This window comes from Castor canadensis, chromosome 7 (assembly GCF_047511655.1).
Source record: "Castor canadensis chromosome 7, mCasCan1.hap1v2, whole genome shotgun sequence".
Classification (NCBI taxonomy): Eukaryota; Metazoa; Chordata; class Mammalia; order Rodentia; family Castoridae; genus Castor; species Castor canadensis.
In genome coordinates this window covers 160,992,481-161,006,366 of record NC_133392.1, presented here as the reverse complement: position 1 = coordinate 161,006,366, position 13,886 = coordinate 160,992,481, and the positions used below count along the sequence as shown (strand labels likewise).

At 49.9% G+C, this 13,886-nt stretch overlaps 1 protein-coding gene across 2 annotated transcripts in view; it reads left to right on the top strand.

Moving 5' to 3' along the window:
• Nucleotides 1-632: 632 nt before the first annotated feature.
• The window catches only part of Tp73 (tumor protein p73), a 77,191-nt gene continuing 63,937 nt past the window's right edge, over nucleotides 633-13,886 (top strand). For both annotated transcript variants that reach the window (XM_074081532.1, XM_074081533.1), the window contains exon 1: nucleotides 633-720. The gene's annotated coding sequence lies outside the window, so the exon portion shown is untranslated. The remainder of the gene's footprint in view (nucleotides 721-13,886) is intronic.

Genomic DNA, 13,886 nt, shown 5'->3' with positions numbered 1-13,886 from the left:
GGGCAGGTTTATTAACGCAGAGCAAAGCGAAAGCAAAGCGAAGGTGCACCCTCAACAGGAGGGTGGACGAACTAAGAAGGAGTGCTGCTGCACTGGGGTTCCAAGACCTCAAGCTTTTATTGGGGTCTGCAGAGATGGGGGTGGTCAGTCCTGGGAAACTGAGTTATGTGTCATTAACTCTCAGAGACTGAACTGTTATTTTCTGGGGTCAGGAAGACCCTCCTGTATGTCACAAGCCATTTGTTAACTCTGCAATCTAGGATGTGATTCCTTTATCAACATCCAAGCCATGTTCTCAGCCATCAGGTGTCCCAACTCCTGCTTAGTCCTGGATACCAGGCAGAGCAAGCGCACCCCTGCACCTGCCTGTTCATTCTTTGCATTTCTTGGGCTGGGATGCACTGGAAGGAGGACTGCTAACGGGCCACCCTGGGACCAACCACCTTCGCTGGGCTCTCCTACCGCGCTTGTACTCGGTAGCCTAAGAGATCCCAGGGCGTCTTCCCAGGACAGAACGTCACTCACTCCCTTGCTCACACAAGCCATTAGTTGTCTGAAGTGCCCGCTAGCGCCTCTGAAGCTTGCCCAATAGCGCAGCCCCTGACACACCTACCCGCCCATGCGTTCTGAAAGGCGAGTTCCGGTTTGGGTCTTGCTTTCACCTTCCAGCGCCTAGCCCCTGGAAAGATCCCCACGGTTGTATTCAACTTCTCTTCGAGGGTATGTAGGGTAACCTTGGGTAAGGGGCATCGTTGCAGAGCCAGACAATGGGTCTCCACAGCATGGGGGGGAGGGGCAGCTCAGGCAGGTGCCAATGAGGGAGTGTCGCTTGGCACTCACCCTGTGTATGTCTGGTCCTCCAGCGGAGGCCCTGCTTACCGGGATGAGAGCCCCACTTAATCAGCACGGGAGCGGCCTGTAGAGCAGCGATGTCTCCGTCAGAAGGGACCCCCCTTCCTCCCCGGCCTAACCCAAATTTGCTCCGTGCTCGAAGCACATGGGTACACCGCGCGCATCTTCCGCAAACAGGAACAGAATCGGGCTGGCTCAAGTGGTAGAGCGCTTATCTGGCAGGAGCAAGGCCCTGAGTTCAAACTCCAGTACCGCTCCCCCCACCCCCAAAAAAAGACAACAAAATAATAATAACAGAATCAGGCGCCCCGGGCCAGGAGGCAGCAATGTCTCCTGAGAGGGGAGCAGGATGCGGGCCTCGGCCCTGGAAGGTCCGCAGGCGGGAGTCCCTATCCCCCACCGGCCCCCCGGCCCCGGCCTGGAGGCGCACCGTTCCGCTGGGGTCGGAGCAGTGCGGTGGCCTCAAGTAGGCGAGCAGAGTGGGCCAGGAGCCCTCAGCGGAGAAGGTTCCTGATGTGGCTTCTACGAAAACCACCTCCTCCTCCCCTGCCCTGGGCCTGGGGTTCATTCCAGGTCCGTCTGCCACAGCCAGTGTGGACTCGGGGGCAGGCGCCGGTATACCCTGCTCCAGGCACTTCTGCCCCTGGATCCCAAGCGCATTGCAGTGGGGGACTCGGTGGGCGGGGGCGGGGGGGTTGGGAAGATGGGGAGACTGGGGAGCTGAGTCTGGGATGGACTCCAGGGCATCGGGGCGCGGAGTCTGTACCAGTGCCCGCCCCTGGGATCCCGCGCGCCCTTGCTGCCGCCCTCAGTCCTGCCGAAGGGCGCAGTCCCGTCCCGCCCTCCGGAGGGCCCTGGCCCCCGACCCGCGTCCGGCGCCGCACCCGCGACCCAGCCGGGGCTCAGCCGGGGCGGCGCGCGCCAAACAGCGGCGGGAAGGAGGCGGGGCGGAGCGGGCCCGGGGACCCCGACCCGGACAGGGCCAGCTGGGGAGGCGGAGCGCCGGTAGGAGACCAGAGCCCCGGCCGGGCCCCGCCGCCCGCCACGGCTGAGTGCCCGCGCTGCCTTCCCGCCTCCCGGCTGCGAAAGGCGCTAACGCCTGCGGCCGCCCCCCTCCCCGCGGCGCCTCCCCTCTCCGCGCCCATATAACCCGGCGCGGGGCCGGGCCGCCCGCCCTGTCTCCCTCTCTCCCGGCCCGCGCCCGCGTGCGCCCACCGAGGGAGTAGCTGCAAAGCTGGGGCCAGCGCCAAGCCCGCTCGGATGCCGATGCCAGGGGTCCCCGGCAGCACCAGGTAGGCAGTGGGGAACCCTTGTGAGGTTCCGGGGCCCCTTCGGCCCCGCGGATCGCAGGTGGGAGTTGGAGGTGAGGAGCAGCCCGCGTTCGAGCTGGCGATGGGAGTTCGATCCGTCCCCGGGACCTGGCTTCGGGAGCGGCGAGAAGATCTGGGTCCTGCCAGCCCGCAGCCTCTAGCGCGCAGAGCAGCCCCGCCAGGTTCCTGGAAGGACTTCCTCCTGCTCACCCCTGTCCACGCAGGGGGCGAGAGGCGGCTCGAGGTGTCATCCTGGGGAAAGGCTAGGTGCTGGGGTCGGGTGCGGGTGGAGGTTGGGAGATGTGCGGGTAGCCCGCAAGCTCCTCCCTGTGGGCTCCCACTCGCTCCGCACAGGCGAGGAATGTGCCAATCCCGTGGAGTTGGCTCTCCCCCGCCCGCCCCGAGCCCCCGCAAGGCTGAGAGCGACCCAGGTCCTGCCTTGGACGAGGACAAGGAACCTAGCAGGAGCCTTGACCGCTAAACCCGCCCGGTGGCTGGGTTATTAAGTGGGTTGCCGCGGTTCCTGGTGCTCTGAGTTTGCCGAGGTACCTGGCCTGCCTCTGTTCCAGGTAGAGGACCCAGGCAGCGAAATCAGGCCGGGAGGCTCTCGGCCTCTTCTCTCCTGGCGCTCTTACCCCTCCGTAGCCAGTTCCTCTGGACTGAGACAGCGCTTACTACCTTCTTATTCTGATGGTGGCACCTATGCGCGTAAAATAGCGGGGTGGCAGGTGGACCAGCTCTTGCCAGCAAGGACCAGGAAAATAGTGTACCGCTGACTTGTGAACCGAGGTCACTCGGTTCCCTGTGTGCTGTGGTCTGTTTATTAACCACGTGGACATTTGGGACCTGGGTCTCACTAACACAGTATTTAGTTTGTTGCTTGTGTTTTGGGATTTTTTTTTTTTTGGTTGCCATGTTTAGTATTTATTTGTATTGCCTTGATAATTAGCTTTGGAGGAAACAAAGTAAATATAGACAAAATGCATTATCCCAAAATTGATGTAAATTGAGCCACTTGTCCTTTGACTTATTTGGTAAGACACTGAAAAACACTGCTTTGAGAACAAAAGGGAAGTGTTTGAAATTTTGCCATACATGAATTTGTGGATTATACGTGTACTTAAAAAATAAGATAAAACGTTACTAAAATCTTCAAAGGTGTTGCTCACCTGTCAGTTGGGACTGCCTGAGGTAAGCTGCAGGTGGGCCTGGGAGGGGGGCTTGCCTACCTCTGGCAGGTACTTGTGAAATGTTCACAGGACACTGCACCTGTCCTGTAGTCTTTCTAGTGGAGAACAGTGTGAATTCTGATATGCAGCCCTTAGGAAAAACCAATCTGGAATGGAAGTTAGAATGGAGTTTAAACCCCTCTTCCTGTCCTTGGTCCTTGGGCAAGTTACTTAACAGCACCCCTCCCCCAGCCTCAATTTACTCAGGGGCATAACAGAACCACCCTCAAAAGGTTAAGAGAACTTTGCTATATTCAAAGGGCTTGAAGAATGACTGACACCTACTCAGTGCCCCCAAACGTAATGGCTTAGGATCCTAGGTGTTGCTCCAGGGCTGGGAGGGCCAAGAATCCTGGTGGGAGAGCCTGTGAATCTGGGGGTAGGGTGGTGGCAGTGAGGCAAGAATCTTCCCATGGGCTGGGCGGAGGCTGGTGCCATCTGTCAGGGGTATGTCCTATGGCAAAGATGCCTTGCTTTCGTGTTTATTTATAGGGCAGGCCCCACCCAGGCCCAGGAATGGATTTACAATGCTGACAACAAGTGAAGGAGCACAGCGAAAGCTGAAATGGAAAGGGGAGACTAAGGGCTGAGAGGAGAGACAGGCTCCAGAGCTTGGACTGGTCCAGAGTCACACTAACCCTAACATCCCCAGCATCTAAAAGTGAAATAGTTTTTGCTGATGCATAAAAGAAAGTTGCGTGTTGTTCTCAGTGGGGGATGGTTTTCCATCACCAAAGTCAAGGATGATTTATCATCTAGAAGCTTATTCAAATAACAATGTGTACATGGTGCACCTTGGGTTTGCAAAAAATCAGAAAAATCCTTCAAAACATCCTTTTAGTGTGTACCACGTCTAACAAGCCACTTGTTTATGGTGGGCTTTTCGTTTCCAATTTGGCGAAGGCTAAGCCAATGTTTTAAATGAATTGTCATTATTGGTCCATGACTTTGCTTCAGCAATGAAAAAGAAAGAAGAAACTTCCACGAGTAATGACATGACGGTGATTTCTAGGTTCACCCTGACTTTGTTTCTGGTGAAAGAAGTGTAACTGATTGATTATAAATAGCATGTCACTTACCTCAGGTCATGGACAGCTGGGACAGAGCTGATGTATGCAAGTGCTGACAAGCTTTCTGCCTGCTCTGTGACCAGTATGCCTTTGCTGGCGAAAAACTCTTTTCTTCAAAAGCACTTTCTCTTCCTGTATCTCCTGCTCCACCACCAAGGTCCAAAGAAGAAAAAAATTGTCCAGCAAAACCATTGTTGTGAAGCACTTATAACAGTTGGCATTTGGTTTGTGAGGCTGTGACCTTAGGCGTTTTTTTTTTTTTTTTTCTGAAGTCCTCCAATAGCTCACTTATATACTCCAATGATGCTCACTTACAGGTGAGGAAACTGAAGCTTTAACAGGTTATTCAACTTGCTCAAGGTTATGTGGCTGCATATTGGAGACCCCAGCTCTGACAACCAAGTTAGGACAAGAGTTGCTGAAAGGTCCTCCCCCCTGAGCCTGGCTTTGGCCCAGGATCCCAGTAGATACATGGCATGGTCACCAGACCCTGGTATTCTGCACAGGACGCTGGTGGTAGATGGGCCCTTTGAGACCATTGAACCAGGGCATAGCATTCAGAGGCAATATGAATTTAGATGCTGAAAACCATGTCTTGGCATCGTTACTTGCAATAATGTCAAAGTCAAATTCAGCTTCTCCTCCAGTTATGGATGCAGCAACAAACCCCAAGTCTGGGTGACTCTCACCAATTGAAATAACTGGTATCTTCCTTTTTCATGACAGTTGCTACAGAAAACTCGCAACCTTGTTTGTACCATTGCTTAGTCGAAATTCTGAGTGATTATACCTGCTTTCCAGACTGACCATTTTATGCATTGATAAAGAAGATCATCCACGATTACCTCACAAACTTTCCTTTTAAATATTATAACTTTATTACTATTTGCAAGCTGCTATGGCAAAACAGCACAAACTGGGTTCTCTCCTAGATGCGGAGGTGGCCAGAAATCTTTGTAGCTCCTTGGCTGGTTGATGTGTCTACAATTTCCACCTCTGTCATATGAGACTTCTCTCCTGTGCCTCTCCTCTATGTCTCTTTTGTGGGTACTTGTCATCAGACTTGAGGCCCATTTGGATAATCTCAGATAATCACATCATGAGATCTTGACCTTAATCACGTCTGCAGAGACTAATCCCAAATAAGATCTCATTCTTTGTCTGGTGAATGTATCTTTTTGGGTGATGCCATTCAGTACCTTAGAATAATTGTAGTTCAATAATTTGTTATATGTATTTTACCTTATGAGTTTATAAATTTCCTTCAACAAAGGTCCTGCAACCTCAAGAATTAGGGACACAAGTTGGTCACACTAAGCAAGACACATCCCTAGAAGGGAGAGACACATGGCCGAGGCCTGACCTGGCTATCGGTGCTAGAGGAGACTGGGTGGAGGAGGCAGGAGAGGTGCCCAGAGGGAGTGGGACAGAGAAGGGAAGGCTTGCTTCCCACAGCTCCACTGAGACCTGGAGAGGACAGGCTGCAGGGTGAGTCCTGCTGAAGATGGAGCAAGATTCCAAAGGCAAGGGTCAGTTAAGGTGGTAGAGGGGACATAGGACACCAGAAAGCCAGTGTTTGGGACACTCCAGGTGTTGGAGTCAGGCTCCCCAAAGAATGAGCTGTAAGAGAGAAAAACCTGCTTCCTTCTCTGGGTTCTTTGGCTGGTCTATGACATAAATTGACATAACAGAGATGGACAGGGTTCTAAGAAACAGTTTTAGAGCAGGGTGATATGGTTTATATCTGTAATTCCAGCACTCAGTGAGGCAGGAGAATCATGAGTTTGAGGCCAGCCTGAGTGAGAGAGAGAAGTAACCTTTTTTTTGGTGGGACTGAGGTTTAAACTCAGGGCTTTGCACTTGCAAAGTAGGCACTCTGTTACTTGAGAAACACCTGAGTCCATTGAGTCCATATTTCTTGGGTTATTTTGGAGATAGTGGGGTGTGGAGGGGGGCGTCTCACAAACTATTTGTCTAGGCTGGTCTTGAATCATGTTCCTCCTAATCTCAGCCTACCAAGTGGCTAGGATTACAGGCATGAGCCACAAGCACCAGGGAAGAAAAGTAATTTTAATGACAAAAATATGAGACTCAAAGCAGTGACAAGATGACAGAGTTTATAAGAGACAGGTGCCTGAGGTTTGTGGGTGTGACACAAATTAAGGAGGGTGGGGGTGAGTGGTGAGTAACAGGTGCCTTGCTGCGCAGATGGGCGTGTCCCTTTCGTGACAGAAGTTGTCTCTTCTGGTGCAGTCCCCTTTCCTGATGTGCGTGTCCTTGGTTGGTGCTATCAATGTCCTTCACAAAGGGGCATTTACACTTTATTTTAGGCAATTTGCCTGTGTTGGCTAGTCCTCCATTTCTTAGCTCAAAGTAATCAATGTCTCGATGTGAAATAGGTGGTGTCCTACAGTCCTATTCTGAGTCCTGAGCACCGCCATTCTACACTTTGAAACTTCCCCGAGAAGGTTCACAGCACAGAAACCGAGTTGGTGCATTGTCCCACAGCCCACGGAAACCAACGGAAAACACAAGTTTCGTAGCTGGAGCAGACTAAAAGCTGGTTTTTGCTCTGTAGAGCAATCAGTGGAGAGTTCTAGATGCGGTGCTGGAAGGGTCCTCTGCAGGTCTGTCTGCAGGGATGTCCGAGCAGTCCAGCAGAAGCCTGGGGACCGCCATCCATCAGCTGCTGAGGATTAAGCCTTCTAGCTTTGTCCCTCTTTGGCTTTACCTTTAGGTGGGTTTTGTCCTTCAGGACTCCAAATCTGAAGTGTGGGAGGAGAGTAGAAATACTAAGTTTCTGGAAAGTTATAACCAGATAGTAGAGGCAGCTAGAAGAGCCAGAATCCAGTCCGTTCTATAGATAGGTGACAAAGCCCAAAGACAATTAAGTGGAGTCTCTCTGATAACAGGTGCATTATAGTTTTTTAGGGAAACAAAATTTTTCCCTACAGTCACCCCCATTTCTACCAAAGATAATCACAATAGACTAATTTGTTTGCAAAAAAAAGTCTAATTTTATTGAACTTGGTCGGATTAAGAGCCCAGAGCTCGTGTGAGGAGCAGGCTCGCTGGGGTGTTCCATCCCCAGCAAGGAGAAGAAAAAACCAAACTTACGCTGATGATTTGCATATGTGCAGCAAGAGTGGTGCGTGGCTCTCGTTAAGTCTGCTTTTCTGGCACTGTTCACAAGGAATCTTAGACTAGATTTTAAAAGTCTCTAAAGGTTAGGAAGCCAAGCCAAGGACTTGCCATCAACATCCACCTGCAATATCAATACATATTTTTGGATGACCAAAGGCCCCCCCCCAAATATTTGTAAGTTTCCTGAGTATTAGAATATGCTAGTCCTCACGCAGCCTCAGAACCCCTGTACACCAGATAGCAAGCCAGGTTATTTTAAATTTATGTAAATGACCCTATTGCTGCAAAAGTAAGAATATTAGCAGTTTCCCCATTCTGGAGGGTCAAGTGGTTTCAATTTTGTACAAGTAACTTACCAGATTGCTGGAAGCCATACACAGAATTCTTTAGAATTCTGGATATTCTTACCCAATCTCATAGTATGACTTCTTAACAGTATCGGAAACCTCTGCTAGGTGGAGTCCTGGTCACAAATCTCTTTGAAAATAGACACTTCAGGATGATAGCTGCCTGCAAAAAAACTTTTTAGGAAGCCTCAGAATGCACCAATTAAAGTGTGAATGACAAAAGATTCGAGAGCTCACTGGACTACAATTGACAAGGAAATTTTATTTTGTCACATATCAAGAAAGTCAGTATCAATACAACTAACATGGAGCACACCAAATTTCTCAGAGCTTCATATGATTCTTGGAACACATAAATAACACATCCACGCAAACACAACTTGAAGAAGGCTAAGCGTCATTTATTTGACAAAGCTTCCCATGCAAACGTAACATAATTAGTTTAATGTCTCACTAGAAGGAAAATGAACAAACTTTTTTGAGATATTCCAGGGGTCCATCTAGAAAATGCCAGCATTAATTAGAGGTAAAAAGATTTAATTTAGAATTTAATTTTGGAAAGTTATCGAAATAGCAAGAGGTTAAAACGGTTGGTTAAATAGAACCACAGACCATTATGAAACAGTACTTACGTTAGTGTTTTTAATAGAGAAAGGTCAGTTTTCTTGAGTAATCAAAGACCAAGTCAAGACAACATGAAGTACAGGAAATTATTTTGATAAAACACAAAACCTTGTTTTCTTGACAGATTTCAGTCTCTTATCAACAGCAAACCAATTCTTCAGGAAAATCTTGCTGTTTAAAAGAGAAGGTGAAATTCTAGATTTGTATCAGCTCACTTCTTCTCTTTTTTGCAGAGCTGTGAATGGCGCCCACAGCCCTGTGCCAGGACCATGTCACTGAGTACAGCTCAGCCCACATCGGTTTGCTTTTGACGTTAATTCAATTTTAGGTAAAAACCACATAAGGTTTTCTCTCTCCCCTTTCTCTTCCCAGCTTTTTATACCCATTTAGTTTTCATTGTCCTTCCTTCCTTCTTTTCCAAAGCAACTTCGAAATAGCCTGCACACCAGATGCGTTTTTTTTCCCAACAAAAAAGAATAATGTCCTATGGTTTTTCTTACCAAAAACATGTCTGCCTTTTCTTGTATACTGAGTATTTTCCCTTGTTACTTCCAGTGGTTTTAATTACAGATATGAATTATCTTTTAACTCTTAGTAACACTAATTTCCAGAGAGAAACTAGGAAGTAGTCACCAGTGTCCTAGCTGAACCAGGCAGACCTGTGAACATCATGCCACAATCTCTACAAACACTCTGCTCCCTGGAGTACAGCTGTTAACGTGGCACAGAACATGGGGACCCAAATGTCTTCTGCGCGTTAGTAAGAAGAAGCGAGAAGTAGGGCTGCGGACAGAGCTCAGTGGCAGAGAGCTTGTCTGGTGTGCACAGCTCCCGCCCGAAAAGACAGGTGAGACCATGACGTTGGAGAGAACAGTGCCTCAGTTAGGAAGCAGCACCGCCAGCAAAAGAAAAGAAACCAGAAGGAGACGGCTTTGACTTATGCTCCATCCATGCCTGAATATTTTCTTTCGTCTGGAGACAGTCTAGCTATGCAATGGAATCCATCATTCTTAATTTAATTTAGTGCAGCCTTAAGGGAGTGAGTTACCCAAGAGACTTGGGAAACTCTTTGAAGCAGGCATATCATAAAATGTAACTGTTGTTGAAAAGTTTGTTTATAAAATTTCTTTTAAAGTTTTTTGTTTATAAACTGACCCCTACTTAATTTTTTTTGTTTTTTAACATTTATGCTTGAATTACTTACGAGAATTTCCTGGGAAATTTTATGAAATTTTTGTTTTTCCTTCTTTTCTTTTCTTTTTTTGGTGCTGGGATCAAACCCAAGACCTTGAACATGCTAGGCAAATACTCCACCACTGAGCTACATCCCAGCCCCCAAATTGCATGTTTTAAACAAAGCCAGTTATCGTGTGAAGTTATTTTCCTTTACTTTTTTATTCAGTACTGGGATTTGAGCTCAGGCTTGCTAGGCAGGTGCTGCACCACTCGAGCCACGCCCCCAGCCCTTTTTGCTTTGGTTATTTTTTGAATAGGGTCTCTCATTTATAACCCTGCCATCCTGGACTGCTATTTATGCTTCCCAAGTAGCTGAGATGACAGGCGTGGCCACCACACCCAGCTTTTGGTTGGTTGAGATGGGGGTCTCACTAATTGTTTGTCTGGGCTGGCCTGGAATGGAAATCATCCTGATTTCCTACTCCAGAGTGCCTGGGATTAAAGGCATGAGCAACTGCACCCAGCTTAATTTTTTTACAAATAGGAAAGCAAAGACTTGACAGTTATGCACTTATTCTCTGTTTATTTTACTGTTGTGCTGATGTATGTGAGGTGACAGACAGGACATTGCCATGTGCCCATTTGTCCCTGGGCTGAGCACTAGCAGAGATAGCAAGCTTATTTGACCAGTAAATTCAGGCAGAATAGAAGTTGTGGGTCTACATTGTATTTGATGTTGACGACTGGGAAGACATACTTGTTCAAATTAAACCAACGAACTTAAGCTCGCCTTTAGTTACCAAAGAGTCTACCAGCTCATGTGAACTGAGAGTTTAGTTTTAGGAATACTTAATTTCTGTAAGTGCTCATTTTCCTGTAAACAATTAAATAGAGCGCTCCCTCAAATTAATTTTGTCAACACTCTCTGCAGGTAGAAAAACATAGATCGGACTCCTTGTCTCTATCAAACTACCTATAAACACTTTTGTGACAACCATGGAGGAAGAGATATCCTCTAGTGAGGGTGCAAAAAAAAAAATCCTCAGTCCCCATGATTCCAAAGGTTTCCTCCCAGAGATGTGCTGAGTGTAAGGAAATATAGGTCCCAAAGTGACCACGTGGAGAGGAGTGATCTGGCCAAGAGAGTCCTTATTGCCGGGTGGGAGAGGGAGAGAGCAGAGAGCCAAGAGAGAGAGGGAGAGAGGGGCAGGGATTTAAATACCCCTCAGTGGGACTCAGCATGATCTGGTTGGTTAGGATCTTATGGTTCATGCTGATTGGAGGTTGGGGCAGAAGGAGGGTTCAAGCTAGACTTGAGGCAGGACTGCGACCCCGGGAAGCAGGACTGTGACCCTGGAAAACAGGAGCTTAAGGGTGCAGTAAGAACCGAAACCTTCGGCGCCATTATTGCCAACCCTGAGAAAGACAGCCTCACTGCCACAGGTAGATGGGTGTGTGTGTGTGTACTGTCTATGGTCTCCTGGGGGTGCGAGGTGGGTCACAAGCCTGCTGGTCTGTGGTGGACATAGGGCAGGTGCTGTGGGGCAGGCACCTTGCCAGCCCAAGCAGGTCAAGAGGGCAGAGAGGGCTGGGCTCCTTATGGACCAGGCTCTCTTGTTTAAGCAAACTCCCTGCATAACTGACGCAGTGCAAAAACTCCTCAACTCTTAGTGACGCAGGTCAGTACTGGGCCCCCGGCTGGCAGAGACCACACAGCGTTCCTACTGGTCACAGAGCTAAGTGCTCAAGATAGAACGCAAGGCAAAAGTAGGACCACATCCGGGTTTTGTCTCAGGACCTGCAGCAAAGTTCATTTCCATAGATGTCAGTCAGGTGAGAACCCTAAACTCTGTGAGACCGGCAGGAACCACAGCCTTACAGGGACTGTGTGAATGTCCTGCCCTATGACTCTCTTCCCGACAAGTGACACAAGATGGAGGGAAAGGGAAGGGATCAGAAAACACCAGTTCTCATACCAAGCAAAGCTCACGGGGATGGAGAATGTGGTTCAGTGGTGGAGCCGTAACAGGTGTGTGTGCAGGAGGCCCCGGCTCCATCTCCAGCACCCTACACACCCACCCGCACCCCGCACCCCTCCACATGCACGCACACACACTCACACCCCTCCCCAGCCCCCCCATGCGCGCACACATACACACGCGTGCACAGCCCGCCAGGTCACTACACAAGAACACTTTGCACATTGCCCCTGCTGAGCTAAATTTGCAAAGGCACAAAGACCCTCCCACTCTTCCAACCTGCCCACAGGCAGGACCCTGGACCTGTGTGCTCAGAATTCTTATCCTCAGCAGCTTGCTGCCGGGGGGTCCCGTGGCCCTGCAGCTTTGATCGCCCTGGAATAAGCCTGCCCAAGCCACTGACGTCCCATCATGGCCACAGATTGTAGGGGAGGAAAAATGACACGAGACAAAGGAAGAGGAGAAAAGCAGTTTTGATCCTGTCTGCCCTCACGGGAGTCCTGTATCAGTGTGAGAATCGGATGAAGGTGACTTGTCCGATCCTGAGCTAGAGAGGAATAGGAGCTTGGGGCTTCTGGGATGGGAGAGTCAAACGTGGGAGGCAAGTGGGGAGTGAATGATGAATAGTAGGCGGCTTGCTGGGCAAGTGCATCTCTCTTGGGTGATGGAAGTGGCACAGACCCCTGTAACACGTCCTTCATAGATGCCACTTGCTCCTGTGGACAGGCAGCTTTCCAGGGCTACTGTGCGTGTGTCTATAGTCTCTCAAAATAACACCTGGAGAAACTCAATGTATCCAACAGGCATGTTTCAGGGTGGCCCACTCCAGCCTCCTGTGCTGTATGTCCTGAACTCCAGCCTCAGGGCTGTGAGGGATGCCAGAGAGACGCTCTATAGGTCTTGGAGGTGGACTCAGTTTCCCCCAAAGAGCCAGGTGGCCAGTGCTGGCCCAGGGCAGACCTGGGTGGGCTGGATGGGAAGACAGGCCCTGAGATGAAGATAGCTGGGTATTCTCAGAAAAACAAACAAACAAACCCTCTTTTGTAGGGAAATTTATCTCCGTTTTCCCATCTGTATTTGGGTACAAGGATGAGTGACAACATTACGGGAACCTTCTTACATCGCTTCCTCCAATCTAAGTGTGCAATTTGCTCACTTGTTGTAGATTTGTATTCACTTCCCTCATTTGCAGATATGGGGACAGAAACCCAGAAGATCAACTCCATGAGTGAGACCAGAGGCCAGTGTCCAGCTGCCTCTGTCCTGTAGGACAGCCAGGCTTCTGGCCCATTCAAGGTCCAGATCAGCAGGAGGCAAGCACACGAGCTGATGTGACACGGGCTTTTCCTGGCCCTGGCCTTCAGAAGACACAGGGAAACCTGTGTGTCTTTGTCCAAGGTCGATGCAGAGTGGCCAGCCATGATCTTGGAGGACTGAGGTCTAGTTAAGGTCTGGTTGGGTTGGATGGGATAAGACTCTGCTTTGTGGTCGTAGGGATCCTTTCCTCTGGATATAGGACACAGTAGGATCTCACACTACCCAGAGATAGCCCGAGCACTCTTTCATGGCCTGCCTCAGGGTAGGAGGGACAGGATGGTGACAATGACTTTTCTGCTTTTGCTAGCTTCTCAAATGCCATCGTGCTAAGCCCCATCCATATCCTGGGAGTTGTGGACACACCCACCTGCCTTCATGCTGGACTCCCTGGAGAGGCCATGGCTGTGAGCCTCCATGGATCACACCTGAGAGCCCTGAGGACAGTGCAGGGACACAAGATACCCAGGAAAGCTAGCCCAGTCCCTCCTCCCCAACCAGCCTAGGCACAGGCACCTGGCATCGCCCATCCCACCCTCTCACCAGCTAGGGGCAGAACCTGGAGTGGGAAGGACCTGGGCAGGGGCTGTCATAAAGGTGGGCTGTCATTCTGCTGAGGTGTGCTGTACTGGGAAAGACCTGCCATCTTCCCTGTGTCTCTGCCCAGTGGCAGCTGGCAGATTGCTCCCGTGGGGACCAGCAGGGCTCTAATTGCTCATCTGCTGCTCCAGGGTGGCAGGTCTGTGGGGGCACCTGGAGTAGCCCTGCTAATTGGGCAGGTGGTTCCTCCTGGGGGTGAAAAAGCTCTTCTTGCCCCTCCTGCATGATTTCCTGGACTTCC